This window comes from Pleurodeles waltl, chromosome 7, assembly GCF_031143425.1.
Source record: "Pleurodeles waltl isolate 20211129_DDA chromosome 7, aPleWal1.hap1.20221129, whole genome shotgun sequence".
NCBI classification, from domain to species: Eukaryota; Metazoa; Chordata; class Amphibia; order Caudata; family Salamandridae; genus Pleurodeles; species Pleurodeles waltl.
This window is the reverse complement of record NC_090446.1, coordinates 299,334,640-299,349,055: the sequence shown is the minus strand read 5'-3', so window position 1 is coordinate 299,349,055 and position 14,416 is coordinate 299,334,640. Positions and strand designations below refer to the sequence as shown.

Genomic DNA, 14,416 nt, shown 5'->3' with positions numbered 1-14,416 from the left:
AGTAAGAGATGTGGGTGTCACCCGTGCATAGATGGTGTGAGAACCAAAGCAAGAGGTTACATCTGTGGGAAATAAGGTGTAATGTGACAAAATAAAATTTCTAACAATGAGTCTAATTGGTAAGGGTGATAGGTAACGTAAATCAGAAGCAACAGGACACTGAAACAATTATTAGCAGAGCCAACTGGTTTCACCTTTTAAAAGCAATGCAGCCTAATGGCTTTGCTAATGGGTTTTGCCAATACTGTTCCATATTGACAGGAAGAAAAAAAACATATTTGTTGGCAATGCAAAACAGCATCAGCAAAAAAAAAGAATAAAAAACTCAGGGCCTCATTACGAACCTGGCGATCTTCAGGGCTGCGGTGGCGGTCTCACCACAACCAAAGCAGTGGTCTGACCGCTTGGGAGCGGTCAGATCGGCACATTATGATCATGGCATCTGGGCCACGGTCGGACCGCCAGCACTGCCGGTTTCCCTTCATTGGAGGGACTGGCGGTGCTAGCGGTCCTAATCCGCCAGTGCAACGCTGCATGCAGCGCTTCCCTGAGGATTACGAGCCCCTCTATGCCAGCTTTTACATGTCAGTTGCACCACTATGTAAAATCTGGCAGAGAAGGGGTGCAGGGGTCCCCATGGACAGCCCTGAAAAGCACGACAGGTGCGGTTGCACCCTATACACCGCAACATTGCCGCCAGCTCAATTATAAACCGGCACAATGTTGTGGGCTGTTTCATGCTAGGCCTGCGGGCAAAAACACCGTTTCCACCTGCTGACCCAGTGGGAAACTCCTAATGGGGCCCGCAGGAAGGTGGCCGCACTGGCAGCAACCTGACTGCGGGCGTTTGGCGGGTGGCCTTTTTCACCCGTCAAATTTGTAATGAGGGGCTCAATGTGTATCCACACAAGTTATCATGCATGCTTGTGCAGGGATTATTCCACTGCTGCAGCCTAACATGACTTCACCATGCCTGTGCACACATACAGCAAGACCTGGTCCCATTTGTTTTTTTTATGGCAAAAGCATAGCTTGGAGAGGTAAATAAAAATAAAAAAATGCGCACAAAAAGGCCTGTTAAGAAAAGAGAGGCCCTTGTACAAATTGAAGCTACTCAGATTCCAAAAAAGGAAAACAAGTGAAAAAATGCAAGAGGAAGTAGTGGAGTAACAGCATAGGAGCCGGTGGTGGGAGAAAGTAAACGCCACATAGCAGTGGGAGCAGAAAGGGTGTGTGGGTAGAGGAGTGGGTCGGGTGTTAAAAATGAAAAAATAGCAATGGCACAGCTGTTGAGGAACGGGGAAGCAACACAAAGAGTGGAGGAGTCATTTGGGGTGCAAGCAGCACACAAGTGAGAGCAAGAAAACAGATATACTACTATGAAGTGCTAGAAGAAAAATAAAAAATGTGTTCCCTGAATGCAAGATGTGGAAGGACACAAGTCATCCAATCAGAACACAGTTAAGAAGTATTGCTCCAGAGGTAGGTAGACTAGGGAGGAAAATCACTGAATAAGAAACAGGGATATGCGACAGCCAACAAACCCATCCAGTTAAGGGGAAGGTGTTGATACAAAGCCTGCCATAGGTATACATTATAGGTATATATTTTAATCCATTAGATACGGTCTTCGACAGAGAGCTTAAAGTACAGGTGGAGAAAAGGGGAACTGAATAAAAGCGATGTTTGTGAAGGGAGGCAAGAGTCAGGAGTAAGTTTGAGTTGTTGACAGAGTTCAAAGCAACCAAGTGATTTAGGAGATTAGGCAGAGTGAACAACTCGGTCACTTTGCGAAATAAGGTAGTTATGGACATTTGAGACAGATATTTCCACTAGGTGGTATTTATGAAAACCTGTCTGCAAAGGGCTAAGAGGGTTGAAATAGAATACTGTTTGAGCCAGTTAAATATTAGTAACTGAAGGGTTTAGGGGAAAAAAGAAGTAGTGATAGCAGTAGTTAGCAGGGAATGAGGGTTTGGCCATTTTTTCCACCAGGAAGAACAACTACTGAATGAAAACACTCAGAGTAATAGTCAAAGATGAAGGTGGGGTGAAACTGCATGTCACTTAGCTTCAGCCAGCTCACAGTCACTGAAGACTCTGTCCCACTCAGAAAAGCCTATCAAGTGATGTATAGCAACTTTGAGAATGCCTGGGGACTACGAAGCGATAGGTGGAAAAGCAGATGTTTAAAAGAACTGCAGTGGGCCGTCTCTGCAATTAATAATGCAGAATGCATTGGGAGTACTGGGTTAGTGTTGCCATCAGTGAAAAGTGCAAATATTAACTGGAACATTTCCTAAATTAAATGGTTGAGTGCCCTACTGCAGTGAAAGAACACGTACATAAAATAATCTTGCCATTTGTTTTCACTGCAATCTATTTCTATAGCACATCTAGCGTTCTACCTTATTTCTGGATAGCCCATTTTAAAAGACCTCACTTCTCTTTTCGTGTCATCTCTTTCAGTGTACCTCACTTTAGAAATCTTCAGATTTAACAGTGTCCAATATAACAGAATGCCAATAACTCTGCATGCTCTACGGAGAAGCCAGGGCCTAGATGCCCCACCCATTGACTCACTGACAGGCACTATGAGAAACTGGCAGTGTCTTCAGCTTTAACCAACTTTCAATCACGGTCTGTACTAAACACCTGAAGGCCACTCAGTTCAAAGTATGCACTATACAAAAGTAATATCCTACATGAAAATATGCATAAAAACACAACATCCTGGCACTAGCTAAGACTCTTAGGGAAGGCAAGATTGAGTAAAACATTCATTTAAAATATAAACAGGACCTAAATAGCTGAACAGGATTACCTTAATGTTCTTCACAATCACGTTCAGAAATCGATTCGTGTTTTTCCTACTAAAGTTAAGGATATTAATGTAGAACCTGACAAGGACGTTTCAGCATCCCACGTTTCAGCATCCTTGGTTAATTGATACCAAGCCAGAGTCCCAGAGGGACCCACACCACTTAAAGCCCTGGCATCCACCACTTAACCATGCCAATGTATCAGCCCATATCACTGAGAGAACACTAATAGCCTTTGGTCACCTGCACTTGTATCAGTCACCTTAATGACTGCCAGGCTTGAGACCGGGTGGGACCCGTCCGATTTAAATGCCTCTTCTTTACTAACAGCATTGTCCTCACAGACAGGGCAGGAATGCTTCCCACTTCTGTACAGAAACTATCACTTTTAATTCCTACTTCTCAATTAAGAGATGCAATGATGTACTAAGGTGAGACGCTTTCGTCTGGTAAAATAATTTGCTTTTGAATTTTGCCGACACCATACCACATTGTAACACGAAGTTTGTTGCATGATTTACATGCCAAATATTGTCTGTGCTCGCCCACCTCTAACGTCACTGGGTGCGCTCTCACTGACCTCCCGTTAGAAACCTGCCTCTTTACACCGCGTCCGGGTGCGCCCTCACCCAGAACTATGTGCACTGTTCAACCTCGGAGTGTGCACTCATCCCTCCAAAGATGAGCCCACTCTGTCGCTGAGTGTGTGCGCACCTAACGTTATACGGCTGTCCGGGTCCCGCCGTGTCACCGAGAAGCACTCACCTCCCCTTATAAAGTTGTGCTTATCCCCCTGTGTCACTGGGCCCTAGATGACAGCCTGCAGGCCCCGGGAAGTGGGCCCTGCTGGGTTTTCATCTATATATGGCAGAATTCGCCAGTCCCGGCAGCATTTCTTCCCCTCTTCCGCTGGCTCTCCGTACCAACAACACGGACTCCGGCCTGGGACGCAGCCAAGGGATCATCGGCATTCCTTACCCTTGTATGGCCAAATCCCTCGGGTGGGCGGGGCTTGCTTGGGTAAACTCGCCCTGCCATTGGCCTGCCGAGTCAGATGACGCCCAGAAAGTGACATTCAGTGGGATTAAAACAGTTAGTTATTTTCTGCTATAGGTTGTGGGTTTGTGCGCTCTCTGCTTCCACCACATCCTTCCAGTGACACAGGTAAGAACATTCTAGGGGTTAACTTCATTTCATCGGGGAGGTGGGCACTCTATTTCATCCAGGTAGCACTCTGTTTCATCCGGGACAGAACTCTATACCGCCTCAGAGAGCGCTATATTCTAGTCAAAGGAAAGGCGTCCGGGGAGGGAATGGTTGAAGTGTGTCTCTATTGGCATAACCTGGGCGCGCCTTGTTTCATTTAAATGAGCGATCTGCTATCTTCACCCGGACGGGCACTTGTTTCCATTCAGGTGAGACGTCAGCACCTGCAATCTATGGCCAAAATATGTGTTCAATCATCAAGGGAAGAGCGTGTGTATTTCTTATTCTAGGGCTACTTTTTTCAACTTGAGAAGCAATTCGCGCAAACTCAAGAAAGCGCTATATTATTTTTTCGGGTAAACACCTTATTATATCCAGGAAAACTCTTTCTTCCAACCCACAGGCACTTCATTCAATCAAGGGCAGCATTCTAGGAGGTTTGTCATTTCAGTACATCATGGAATCAGCCCTATTCCATCTGTGAAAACACATTATTCCCTCCACAGAAATATGTCATCCCTCATATGGAGCGTTTTATTCAGTGCAGGGGCACTTCAGTAAGTCCAAAGAAGCACTCTGTCAGGACACCATAGTACACTCTGGATAATCCTTGTTCCATCCTTGGAACGCCGGATTCCCTCCATGGAAATCCGTCATTCCATCAGATGAAGCTCTTTACTTAGTGCAGAGGCACTTCAGTAAGCGAACAGAATCACTTTGCGAGGCCACTGTAGTGCACCCTAGCCAGGAGGCCTCCTTATTCCGTCTCTGGAAAACCGTATTCTTCCTCAGTTCCCTCAGTCGTTTTTTTTCCTGAGCAGAGGGCACTTCAATCAACCCATGGAAGGACTTTGAGGGAGTCACTCTGCTACAATATGGAGAACACCTCATTTTTTGAGGGGGGAGGTGGGGTTACTAGCCTTACTACCCGTTTCACTCAAGTGAGCCCGTTATTCCATCCGAGGGTATCACGTTATCCAATTCAGAGGAGACGTTATTCTCTCCAGGAAAGTACTTTAAATCATCAGAGATAACACTCTGAGTTCATCCGGAAGATTACTTTATTCATTCTAAGGAAGTACTTAATTCGGTCCAAAATAGTCAGTCCCTCGTAGGGGTGGGGGTGACGCATGTCTGACTGTGCGTCCGTGTCCGTTTGGGAGGGGCCGACTGGGATTACTCCCGCAGGAAGTTGCATATCTTTTCCTTCTATGTCCTCCTCTACAAGGCGCATCGAGATGTGAATAACACAACAAGCGCACAAAGATATAAAGCACGGCCTAGGCAACCTACTTTTCTCATATCTACCCACTCCACAATAACCGCACAGGCGCGTAATAACGGATCAGATCTCTTGCGCAGTCATGGTCGCCGGAGGAGTTTAACAGAGTCCAGTTCCAGGTCCCGCGACTGGTCCCAGATATACACTCCGACCACTGCTTGACTTCTTTTAATGCCAGTGATACGTGGGATTACCGTAACACAATCCACCTTGACAGGTCCCCGAAAATAATACTGCCAGGGTGTAAGATTCACCTCGTTAGTTCTGGTGTAATATATGATGCTGCAGCTGGGACTTGAAGTTGACTAGTTAAGCTTTCCACAATGTCTAGCACTTTGCGACACCACCGGGACTTCCTCGAAGTAACCTTACACCAGCTCGAGCTAGAAACAAAATTGTATTGTGTTAAACTATATATTATGATAATGTATGCCATATTATGATGGAGATGGTCGATTATGTGGCAGGTACAGCAAATCCATAATTATGAGGGAAATCTCCACAGTAGCATAATAACATACTTTTAGTAGCCGGGAGTATAAGGTTTGAGGAGATGAACCACAGGAGGAAATAAGGAACCGGACTGAGTAGTAATCTGCACACTGCAAACCTAATCCTCTCTAAAAGTAGCTGAGGCTTTGATTAGAAGAGAAACAGAAGGTGACAGAAAAAGGGGGATCAGAGCTGAACAGCCAGTTACAATAAAGCAGAGTGTTTCCCGGACTCTAACCCGAAAGAGCACATGGAGGTAGTTCACCCCACTCTATATCTCAGGCGATGTGAATTATGCAATTCTGAGACCGTGGCCTTTTACCGTATAATTATGGATTTGTCGCTTTTACCACATAATGAAAAAATGTACGGATTTTACCAAAACACAATTCTGTTTCTAGCTGCAACTGATCAAAAGTTACAAAAAAAAACGGTGACGTGCTGCCACACTTCGGAAGGCCTCTCGCAAACGTAATCTTGGTCGACTTTTAATTGCCCATTTCTCTATATGAGTGCTACGCTGTTACGAACGAGGTGGAACATTTGCCCAGACACTGTTAACATTTGAAAATAAGAAAAAATAAAGCAGTAATATGGTCACAAAATGTACCACTTTACACAGCGTAAACAACATGCCTTTTCTTACTGCATAATTTATTCAACTCAAATGCATGATTTGGTCCTCCCCTGTCATATAATTCCAGGGGCCCTTTTTATGTCCCATGGTGAATGCACACAGCTCCATGCACTCTGTACATTTTTACCTGGTTTCTAAAAAAGAGATAAGCACCTCAGGTCAAGGGTATTTGACCCCACAGTAGGTAAGTCAGGGCCCAACAATCTATGGGCACAAAGTTGCTGTCCAAACTGCTGGGATCGAAGCCCAACACCAGAGTTCGTAGGTGGCTGTCCTTGAGGGTCCCCAGTGGTTTTTGCCTGAAGAGCCTTTTCCTCTCCCTGATGATGGTCGGGACATACACATTCTTCAGTTTTGGTTTTCAATTTCTGGGGTGACATTGACCCAGCAGCGTGGGCTACCAGGCTGCTGAGCAGGAGGAGGTACATTTGCTAAGCAGCCGTGGATCCCGGGGTTGTGATAACCAATGGTGCTGATGACCAGAATACAGGTGTACTGGCATGTTACTGTGATGGGTCTTGCTGTGTACTGCTGCTGATCACAACTGAATTAGAAGAGTTGTATGCAAGAGCATTAGACACTGGGACGCTGCTGACAATGACTGAGAAGCTTTGGCAGAACATATTTGTGGAATAGATGGGCATGCAACTCTTCACTACTGACGTGTCTGGGTATAGTTTTGGGGGTTGCACTTCTGGAACCAAACGTTTAGAATGCCAGAATGGGTAGATACTATAAATATGCAGAGAGGAAGAGGTCGGTGTCCCATGCTCTTCTGAACTTTATATTGTCAGGTTCAAGATGATGAGGCAGCAGTAGGAGGTAAAGAGGAGCGATGCTTGGTAGTGTATGGATTTACATTTAAAACATATGTACTGCAGTTACCTGATGGAAGCAAGTATTGGGAGATCGATTTGCGGTGTGTGATCAGCTGATAGAGTGGAAGTGCTCAGGTGAGCTGGAGGGGGTCTTCCTCTGGTAGGCTTAGCATGACAAGTACACAGTCTAGAGAGCAATATATTGTTTCATGAGCAGTCCTCGTAGAGTTACTATTGCCTTGGGTATTTGGTCAGCCTTCTTTTGTACTGGGAAAGGCAGCGCAGTTCTGGGCCCTGGAGAATTTGACCTAAATACTTTGGTACATGACCAGAGGTGCTATGTTTGTATTTATGAGGTTCGAAGACAAGCAGATCAAGGAGGCAACCCTTGTGTGATCCAAGTGATTGAGCATACGCAGGGAACGAATTTCACCTTGTGGGTGCAGTTCATAGGTAAGAAGGTAAATATCTGTGGCACAGTCTCACTAATGCTCATAGAACCCTTAAATGTGCATAATAGGATGCCCTAGTGGCTACGGAGAGTGCTAGAATAATCAAGTCTACTGGGCAGCCCTGCTCTGAGGGCATAATGTACCGAAATACTCCACGGTTTGGATTTTAGGTGCTAAGATACAAATCTAAACTTTTATTCAGAGATCCAACTTGTGTATCCCTATTTCCTTGGCTCCCATTCCGGTAACCACCTCTGCATCAGCATGGTCGTTTGAACGCCTACGGCCTTCACCTCTGCTTCACTTTCATGGCCACAATTCCAAAAGTCGAGTTTGAATTATAAAACAACTTAGTACTCCCTTACTGTAACAATTAAGATCGTGACTGCAATGGGCTACATTCTGGTACTATTGAAGGCTAATGCGAACAAGGCACTTTTAGATAGAGTCACTATAATTTTAAATGTAAGAATAAATGCAAAAAATAGTGAAATTCTGAAAATACTGCCAGTCACAGAAAAAGGACTGTTCATTGTGCCCCAAAGGGTGCAGGTGTGGTGGTGAGCAATAGGCTAGAGTCCTAGAGTGATAAGGTGCACAGACTGTTAGACAGGGAAGGATACATAAGATCTCCAGGTCCCTCGACTCTGCCCGTTACCTACATATTTCAGCTACCTGGAGTTGTCCGGGCTTGGGCCACAATATTACGGTCAAAAAGTGCTGCTGCTTTACAAAAATATTATACTGCTTGAAATTTTGCTGGCCACTCTTTTAACATATTGTGCATTGCATTCCCAGTCACGCTAGAAATCACCAAATGTTACATGCCAAGAAAAGACCGGTTGCAAGTGCTTTTCCCACTCTTTTCACCACTCCTGAGTCGCGAGATTGCTCCAGGTTCCTACATAAGTAGGTCTAGGTCTGGTCAGCCCAAGCTGGACCTTCTATCCAGCAAGTCCAGAAATCTTTTTAATTCTTTCTAAAGGGAAGCATACAACTCACACAAAGTAATTTGGGGTTTAGTTGATCATGTAGCATCTTTAATACAAATGCTCTACACTGGGTCTATCATTAGGAGCAGCAACAGACTATGGCAAGTCGGGGAAACAAAAAAGTATAAAAAAATAATTATGTTATACAGCGACAAAAAAAATCCACCAGCAAAAAAAAAAAAACCCATATGAAGCGACTAGTGAAAAGATATTATGGGTTAATCATTCCAAACAAGGACATACACTTGTTCACATATTTTTTTTAATTTTAAAACCTACAATTTAAAGAAAAAAAACAGGTAAGCTTGAGTAATATACATTCAAATTGCAATATTTATAAAGAACAACAATTAGATACATAATAAATGATCACACAAAAAATGCAAAGGTGATGCTATTTCATTATTGCTGTTTGTGAACTGTAAGTTATAAAGTTTTTGTCAAGCACTCAGTAACATATCACAGTCCACATGTTTCAGCCTTTAAAAATCTGAAGTCCTTTGTCAGGACATCAACTACTACAGGAAAATGCAAGCAATTACATGGCACACAAACTTTGACAATGTTTTGCCGGAGACAACAATATTAAACTGTAAAAAATGCCCGTAATTATCTTCACAATATGCAGTCAGTATGACTCAATCAAGGGCCCCATGGAATCAATCACCAGCATTCCATATGAAAGAAAATGATAGTTCAAAGCACTGTTAGCATTAGACACTGAGGCTCATATTTATACTTTTTTAGAGCCACATTTGTGTTGTTTTTGGAAGCAAAAATTGTCGCAAACGTACAAAATACATTGGCCCATATTTATACTTTTTTAGCGCTGCATTTGCGCCGCTTTTTGACGCAAAAACGGTGCAAACTTACAAAATACAATTGTATTTTGCAAGTTTGCGCCGCTTTTGCAACAACAAATGATGCAAATGCGGCGCCGAAAAAGTATAAATATGGGCCATTGTATTTTGTAAGTTTGCGCCGATTTTGCATCAAAAATTGACGCAAATGTGACCCTAAAAAAGTATAAATATGGGCCTCAGAATTTTCCTAATTTACAATGTCAAGATATTTACTATTTTTCTTTCTGTAAGTCCAATTAGTCCATAGATGTATTTTGCTTTAAACACAACTGCATATCATATTCAGAGCAATGTAATTTGGGTGCTACCGGCCAATTTGTCAAATTTTGCAAGGAATCCAGATCTGAATGGGATTTCTGTTGAGTGGACAATGGAGAAAACCCATACCATACATTTCCTTGGCAGTTGGGTGGCTCTGTACAGTTTTCCGAGTTAGATATGCACAATGGCGAAAAAGTGCTGAGCACACTGTATAAAGAGAGTGGGGGAGATTACTCACTGCACAACTGCCAATGATTTTTTATCTTGGATCGGAATTTAGTGTCAGGAATGAAACCATCCTCTTCCCTTGACAAAACAGATGTAGGGGATCCAACTGCTGTGAATCGACAGACAGATCAAATGATAGTAGTGGGCATGCAGGAAAATCAAGGATACAACTTTAATGGGAACCCTTAAATGCCATGCATTCGAACCTTTGCAAAAAGAACAATCAACACAAAATGTACCCAAAAAATGTGAACGCATAACCCACTTTGCACGCCCTCTCTTAATATCAGTCTCCCCATGCCTCCCTAAACTCTTCATAAAATTTGACAATTCGGATGGTCCTCTCGCGCCGACCAGCAGTTTATTTGTGTGATTTTAAACTGTCAAAGGTTTTGCTTTTAGTTGTTAAACACATATCAAATGTTAAGTGATTATCTTTATCAATGTACTTTTGCATATAATGCCAGCTCGTATACCATTGCTCTGTACTTATATTTAAACTTGTTGGTCCCTGATGCAACACCGGCCAGAGTGCCGAAATGTGTTTCTACTAAATTTATCAGCCTCTTGCACACATACAAACAAGCTAAGGCGTTACATATCTGGTGATGGAGACGTGAACATGGGAAACATACCTTTAGAGTAAATTACATATTTACAGGGTAGTCTGCTGATGCACTGTTTGGGAAGCGGGAAGATAAGTATTCCCGTAGATGTTTGGTTGTCAGTAGGTGGGTTCTCAAGGCTGAAGAATGAAGATAGATAGAGGGGTGAGGGATGACTGACCACAGGCTGGCAAACAGCGAGGTCCAGAGAAGGGGATCAAGCAGGCTGGAAGGCTTTAATCAGCTGTCTGGAGAAACAAAGTACTAAGTTTAACATGCAATGAGAGAGACACAGAGTAGTGTAAGAGAGGAGCACCTTATTTGGGCATTACCACAAGCATCTACAGCTACAAGGAATACCTGGGCACAAACCGTATAAGGGAGACCTGAACATATTTGCCAACTAGGGCAGTAACTAGGGCATAATCTGTCACTCGTGGCATTGTGGTGTTTTTGGTGGTCCGGAAAGGACTTTCCAAATAGTTCTGAGGTTTCGATCCCAGAACGCAATGACCTTCGGCTTGTGGAAATGTTAGCAGTGTGAATGGCAATGCTTCTGTTCTGCAACCAGACTAACTTCAAAAAGTCGTGGGTGAGAGTTTTATATACATTTTCAATGATAAAGCGATCTCAACTCCTCAGTGTTGGGCACGAGTCTAAATTGGTTTCTTTCTTTCTTGGTGCTTGTAACTCTTCATTGATTTTGGGGTGGAAAGTAAAACTGCAAAAAAGAGAATGCAAAGGAAACTACAGGACTGCATGAACTACCGCCATCTGACAAGTTACCAATGTTTTCAGTTGCTTCAATGATGGCATTAGCATTACCCATGATGTCATCAAGAATAGCATACATAATGTCATCTGTGAGTTGAGAGAGGATGCTATTTGGGTCTTTTCAAAAACAGCCCCATTGTCTCCTTTCAGCCGTCTCAGAGCATCCTGAGACATTAAAGGCATTCAGTGGAGACCCTTAAAGAGACGTGAATATGTTACACTATACCAGTACATAATTTTTTAAAACATAAGTACCAGGGCCCAACATTGTGTTTAGAACCCGGTGCTTCGGAGGGTAACCAAGGCTGGTAGTCTTGATTCCACCTGCCTCTTTCAGCCACTCCCAGACACTCCCTCCCCCATTCTCTCTTTCCTTCAGGTTCTTTTCACCTCTGCTTTCTCCATTTGTCAGTTTTTCAGCCTTTCTCTTCCTTGTTCTTCACCCCCTTTTCTGTTTTTCACTATCTTGTTCTGGGTCGACGTAGATGAAGAAAAATAAGTGCAGGTGTCTCACATGCAACCACCGGTACAAATTAAGCACTGAATTAAACAGATTTGTAAAGCGTGAGTCCCGATCTCTGCAGCGCCTTGCAGCGCTGTTAGGGTGTGACTACCTTCATGCCATAGTTTTAAGGATTTCTTCGTAGAAGGGTTTCGGATTTCTGCTTGTTTGAGATGGTGAATCTTCATAAGTGTTGGTGTTGTTTATAAACTGCTTTCGCGTACGTTTTAGATTTAGGTCTGCTATTGTACCAGGTCAGCACATTCCATCTGGGGCCTCATATATGTTTTCTCTATCATTCCGTCCGATGTTTTGTTAAGAGTCCACAGTGTTATATCTTTAACTGGATGGCGTGCGGAGTACCTGGTGAGTGATGGCATGACAGACACGCAGAATCTTAAAGGGAATATACGAGGCACAAGTATCTATCACCATAAGATGAAACGGCAGTCTAGAATGAGAAAGCACGAGGAGCAAGAATATACTACTGGAGGCTGAGTGTCACACAGACCTTCGTTCTTGCTGCAGCTCCGGTTCTGGCGGAGTTCTACTGGGCCTTAAGGAAAGCACGAGAACCCCTACCAGGGCCTGCACCGCCAGGAACAGATCAGGCGCACCGAGCCTCTGACTTTACATGTGGAGGATCCCGTCTCCTCTAAATAACATTGCTAATCCATGTTTATTGTTTACCATAAAGAGGACAGACTTTATTGTTTTGTCCCTTGGTCTCCACTACAAATAGCCAAATATACACTGCTGCCTGAGCGTTAGTGGATAGTTTTGTTATCTACCTGGCATTGAGCTGGGACACTCTGACAGGGGCTGCCTCATCCCCTGCTCAGTGGGTGTCCCTGAAGTCCCCTACAGTCCAGTCTAACTCAAGTTACAGTGTTGCCATAAATGAGTGACGGCTTAGCAGCGACACCTCAAAGTTACACTAAAGTAAGTTGGGGTTCTCACCTGCCACACTCCTCCTTCCAGCTGGCTAGCAGACCAGCACGCCAGTAGACTTATGTTAGTTTCAGTTCCCAGAGGAAATTTCACTATTCCCAAATTATATAAAGTGTGAAGTTGTGCCAGATAAAGCATTTTTTCTTGCAACTCTGGCAAACTCCAGTCTGGGAATTTGTGGGACATATCACATTTATCTGTAATGGTAATATCATGCCTGGCTACTCGAAAAAGCAGACGATGTGACAGCCCTGCAGGTTGTATACCTCCTGAAAAACAACAGGTTGAATTCCTGATGTGTGGAATTTGATAAAATATCTACTTATCCATGGGACAGATTGCTTCTTAAATCTACCTGTGCTGTAAAGAAAATCTACGTGTCCCTTTGATGCCATGTAGTTCAGCTACAAATTATAGCAGCAATCTCATTATGTAAGAGCTCTGATAATAGCCTCTCTGATTATGCCAGGGCTACTATTATAGTAGGGATTGAATACTTGCAATTTAATTCCCTAATATAGCAACTTCCGTATTTTGTCACCTTTTTGCTGATCTACATTCTGGGGCTGGAGAAAGCCGTAGGCAATAGTTCCAGGCCTGGAATGCCTTTGAGTCTGCAAACCTAACAACCCACATTTTTGAGGATTTTCACCAGTTCTTCTCTGATCTTTTCCTATACTGAGAAAGGTTGGAAATTCACTCCTGACAATGGCAGAAATAGAAATTCTTCCAGGGTTGGAAAAAAGTGGTTGGAGGGAGAGTGAATTTATAAACACTCAACAGATTTTCACCTGAGCAAATCTACACATGCATATTTGTTCGTGCTAAAATACAGTTCACAAATATTTTCTAGCAGTGCGATTTCCTGGTCTGTTTTTGCAAGTTCATGTGAATTCATGAAAACCACTAATTCAAAGACATATACCAAGGGTGCACTTTTGTGTCCTTCTTTAGGAATTGGGTCCCTAATTAGGTCTGGCGTTAACCAAAACATTTTGTTTTTATTAAACTTCAATTTCTCTCTCTATCAATGGGTTGGCTTTACTGTGAGTGGTCGCATTCTGCTCTTCCACAGGGACCATATTGGCACACAAAGTAGTTTTGTTCAATGCCAGGACCTACTGTGGCAATCAGTGGCGTAACAAAACTGTCAGGGGCCCCTGCAAAGAACATGGTGGGGGCTCCCTCCAGACTCACTCAGGGCAGGTGCTGTGCTGAGGGCTCCCCCCACACCGTAGGGGCTGTGTGGCCTTTGTTACAACACTGGTGGCAAAATGCGCATTTTGAGACCAAAGAAACTTTTTTTTTTTCTTTTTGCCCCTGTTCATTACAGTGGTGAGGGTCTGGCAGCTACCACAACAATAAAGTGTTACAAAAGCCATGTCAAAACAAAGACACTCATTTATGAAACCAAAAGACTCGCAACAAACGTCCGATCGGGTGGCTTTGCGAGTGCTTATTTTCATGCTTCCCATAATCTTGTTGAAAATGGTTACACTGATTTTCCATTAGGAATATTTTTGAAAAATAC

At 43.5% G+C, this 14,416-nt stretch overlaps 2 protein-coding genes across 2 annotated transcripts in view; one reads left to right on the top strand and one right to left on the bottom strand.

Moving 5' to 3' along the window:
• LPIN3 (lipin 3) overlaps window positions 1-3,754 on the bottom strand; it is a 426,254-nt gene extending 422,500 nt beyond the window's left edge. Inside the window, exon 1 of the mRNA XM_069243720.1 lies at window positions 3,588-3,754. The gene's annotated coding sequence lies outside the window, so the exon portion shown is untranslated. The remainder of the gene's footprint in view (window positions 1-3,587) is intronic.
• A 99-nt stretch (window positions 3,755-3,853) lies between these two features.
• MYL9 (myosin light chain 9) overlaps window positions 3,854-14,416 on the top strand; it is a 63,480-nt gene continuing 52,917 nt past the window's right edge. The window contains exon 1 of the mRNA XM_069243722.1: window positions 3,854-3,986. The gene's annotated coding sequence lies outside the window, so the exon portion shown is untranslated. The remainder of the gene's footprint in view (window positions 3,987-14,416) is intronic.